At 35.2% G+C, this 4,602-nt stretch overlaps 1 pseudogene; it reads left to right on the top strand.

Moving 5' to 3' along the window:
- Positions 1 to 578: 578 nt before the first annotated feature.
- LOC125394001 (uncharacterized) lies at positions 579 to 3,871 on the top strand (annotated as a pseudogene).
- The last annotated feature ends 731 nt before the right edge of the window (positions 3,872 to 4,602 follow it).

Raw genomic sequence — 4,602 nt, 5'->3', positions numbered from 1 at the left:
TCCCACTCCCCCCTCCCCCTCCTCCTCCCTCTTCATCCCTAAGAGCAGTCAGGGCTTCTAGCTTTTATGTTTGTCTGATTGATTTTTTTCCATGTGAAACAGGTATTTAACATGTATTTCTGGCTGCCCTAGAAGTGATTGCATGGACTAGGCTGGTATTCAACTCAGAGGCAGATAGATATACATGCCTCTGCCTTCTGAGTGCAAAGATCAGAGGCATGATTCAATGCATCCAGCTTTTTCATTTTTTTCTTTTTGTAGTTAGGAATTAATCATTCATACAATTTTTCTTATCTGTACTCTATACTGGTGATCTGTTTATGTATCTTTCATTGTTGGTTAGTAGGCATTTCTCTTGCAAGGTGATATCCCATTCAGAGGGTTCAGAAATGACAGAGGTGAACCTCCTATTCAGTTTGCTTCTGAAGTGACTTGGTAATTAAATTATGATGTCTTTGTCATGGAATAAGTATGGGGAGCTCCAGGATTAAATGACTATACTGTCAAGGAAGTATACATTTACAGTGTTGTCAAAATCATACTTTTTGTGTACACCTGTATGGGATATTTTAGAATTCAGTGACCTATGATGATGTGCATGTCGACTTCACTTGGGAAGAATGGACTTTGCTGACTCCTTCCCAGAAGAATCTCTACAAAGATGTGATGGTAGAGACCTACAGAAACCTCACTACTATAGGTAAGACTGTATTATCTTTCATGTTTCATATAAGGGGGCAACTATTCATTGGTTAATGATGCTCTTTTGTAATATGATTGAGAAAGAAGAATGGAGTAAATAAATCAGGCATGGTTATAAGGTTTGCTTCAAATGGTAACTAAATTTTTTACAATTCTTAATATAAAACATACAATTTCTGGCATTATATTTTAGGATACAGTTGGGAAGACCATAATATTGAAGAACATCGTCAAAATTCTAGAAGACGTGACAGGTAATTTTCATTTATAAGCTGATACAAATGTACCTCTGAAGAATTTATAATTAATCCTATATGTTTTAAACAAAAGCAACAGTGTAAATAATAAAGAGCATTGATGTTTATTAAATTTCACAAAATCATATACCTTAATTTCAGATAGGTGAACTACATTTGAAAGTCATTCTTTTAAGAAAGAAGAAAACAATGTCTTAACCTATATTACCATTTGAATCAAAATACAATGAGAGCTATACTGTAAAGTTGTCGATCCATTTATCTCATATTATTCATATTATAAAAGATATACATTTTGAATAGGTGATAAGTAGATCTTTAAAACTATTTATTGCACCAGTAGTCCATAGAAAAGGTAGTTTAACCCATATACTTGTGACTGTTAAGTTTAGTGAGGGGCATTTAGGGTTAGGAATCAAGGGGCAGCTGTTTTGGAGTGGCCTTAATCCATATACCACAAGTCTATGAGGACAGAAAGTCAAACTGGGTAAACTCAATGTGGAAACTTTATATTTGTTATTCTTCCTTTACTAGGTACATCATATATTACTCTGGATACAAGCCACATGAGCATAGGGATGTGAAAAGATATAACATACCTCTCTCTCAGAACAAATAGAAAATATATAGCAGTCCCCATGTTGCATATACTTGTTGAATTTGATATACACGCATACAAGTAATTGGTTTTCTAGTGTCATTATTAATATATCAACAAACTCACATTTCAGAAAAGCACCATGAGTATTAGGACTGAATAAATACTTCTGTTTGTCCTAGTTCACTTAGCAAATGTAGCATCACTCACAATATAGGAAACGTTATGAATACAATAAGAGTTGTAAAGCTCTGAGTTTTTTCAGTTCTCTTCAAATACATGAAAAGTCTACTACAGAAAAAAAGATTCTGTAAATGTGAACCATGTATTAAAGGCTGTTATCAGTTATCTTCAGAGATGAAAAGCAAGCCTTAATGAAGGGGAAAAAGAAGATTGTAAACATGGTGATAAAACCTTAACATATAATTCCTCTTTAAGGTAGGACTAAATTGTAAAATTAATTTATTCAGATAAAAATATTCAACAATGTATTAAATGTAGTAATGCTTTCACATGTACCATTATCATTGTAGGCATGAAAAAATTCAAACTAGAAAGAAATGTTCTTCTTATACTCAATGTGGTAAAACCTTTGCATGTCACAGTCATCTTCACAGTCATGAAAAAACACATACTACATTAAGACCCTATGAAGGAAATGAGTTTGGTAATGCCTTTTCACATCACAGTCATCTTCAAATGGATAAAAGAACATGCACTGGAGAGAAATCCTATGAAAGTAATCAGTGTGGTAAAACATTTGTATATAACAGTGATCTTAAAAGGCATGAAAGTACTCATACTGGAGAGAAGCCCTATGAATATAATCAATGTGGTAAAGCCTTCACAAAGCACAGTCATCTTCAAACACATGAAATAACCCATACTGGAGAGAAACCCTATGAATGTAATCAGTGTGGTAAAGCCTTTGCATGTCACAGTAGTATTCAAAAACATAAAAGAACCCATACTGGAGATAAACCCTATGAATGTAATCAGTGTGATAAAGACTTTGCATATCACAGTCATCTACAAAGGCATGAAAGAACCCATACTGGAGAGAAACCCTATGAATGTAATCAGTGTGGTAAAGCATTTGCACGTCACAGTAGTCTACAAAGTCATGAAAGAACCCATACTGGAGAGAAACCATATGAATGCAATCAGTGTGGTAAAGCCTTTGCAGATCACAGTCATCTTCAAAGACATGAAAGAACCCATACTGGAGAGAAACCCTATGAATGTAATCAGTGTGGTAAAGCCTTTGCATGTCACAGTAGTCTTCGAAAACATAAAAGAACCCATACTGGAGAGAAACCCTATGAATGTAATCAGTGTGGTAAAACCTTTGCATGGCGCAGTCATCTACAAAGGCATGAAAGAATCCATACTGGAGAGAAACCCTATGAATGTAATCAGTGTGGTAAAGCCTTTGCAGATCACAGTCATCTTCAAAGGCATGAAAGAACCCATACTGGAGAGAAACCCTATGAATGTAATCAGTGTGGTAAAGCATTTGCAAGTCACAGTAGTCTACAAAGGCATGAAAGAACCCATACTGGAGAGAAACCCTATGAATGTAATCAGTGTGGTAAAGCCTTTGCACGTCACAGTAATCTACAAAGTCATGAAAGAATCCATACTGGAGAGAAACCCTATGAATGTAATCAGTGTGGTAAAGCCTTTGCATGGTACAGTAATCTTCAAAGTCATGAAAGAACCCATACTGGAGAGAAACCCTATGAATGTAATCAGTGTGGTGAAGACTTTGCACATCACTGTAATCTCTAAACACATAAAAGAACCCATACTGGAGAGAAACCCTATGAATGTAATCAGTGTGGTAAAGCATTTGCAAGTCACAGTAGTCTACAAAGGCATGAAAGAACCCATACTGGAGATAAACCTTATGAATGTAATCAGTGTGGTAAAGCCTTTGCGTGGCACCGTCATCTTCTCAGGCATGAAAAAACACATACTGGAGAGAAACATTATGTATGTAATTAGTGTAGTAAACACTTTGTTTATCATAGTCATCTTCAAAGACGAACTAACACATGCTGGAGAAAAGCCCTATGAATGTAATGAGTGTGGTAAAGGCTTTGCACTACACAGTACTCTTCAAATGTGTAAAAGATCACACACTGGAGATAAACTCTATGAATGTAATCAATGTGATAGGGCATTTGCTTGTATGAATAATCTAAACCGTGAGAAAAAAAATCATACTGCAGAGAAACCCTATAAATATATTCAGTCTGATAGTTTTGTACTTTATATAGGAGTAAATCTTTTGTGTGCAACAATCTGTTAAAATCTTTGCATATTACAATAGACATTGACTACATGAAAAAGATACCAAGGACTTCTTATTATAAAATATTTGGTAAGATCTTTAGCCAAAACATTTATAATCAGCTACACAATGATTTGGGATTCTCCTCTGTATGCTGTGAATGTATTCTGTTACCATTGTTTAATAAAGAAGCTGCTTTGGGCCTATGACAGGGCATCATAGAGCAAGGCAGGAATTCCAAGCAGAGATAGTGGAGAAAAGAAAGGGGAGTCAGACTCTATGTATCTGCTGAAGGAGACAGATGCCCTTACTGGTAAATCACAAATTTTGTGGTAAAATACAGAATAATAGGAATGGGTTAATTTAAGATGTCAGAGTTAGCTAATAAGAATCCTGAACTAATTCTAGGCCAAGCAGTGTTTTAATTAATATAGTTTCTTTGTGATTATTTCTGGTCTGGGCAGCTAGGAATGAACAAGAATCCTCTGCCTACAACACGACTATTTCTTCTGTAGAAATAAGTTTAACAGTGTTAACAATCTTTTCAAGCATTATGATGTCCTTTTTATACTGTTTGTACTTACAAACTCATGGTAAAATGAATTTGTGAATTTATGAAGCCCTATGTGTAGGGTAAATGGGCCAGTCAAAAAAAAAAACACATCCTGACCCTGAAACCAGAGCCAGTGAAATACATGATTTTGCCTCTGAAACTGGAGCCAAAGAAATACATTCTGACTCTAAAACCG

This window comes from Myodes glareolus, chromosome 7 (genome assembly GCF_982192425.1).
Source record: "Myodes glareolus chromosome 7, mMyoGla1.1, whole genome shotgun sequence".
NCBI lineage: Eukaryota > Metazoa > Chordata > Mammalia > Rodentia > Cricetidae > Myodes > Myodes glareolus.
The sequence above is the reverse complement of the archived record's forward strand: the minus strand, read 5'-3'. Positions and strand labels throughout refer to the sequence as shown.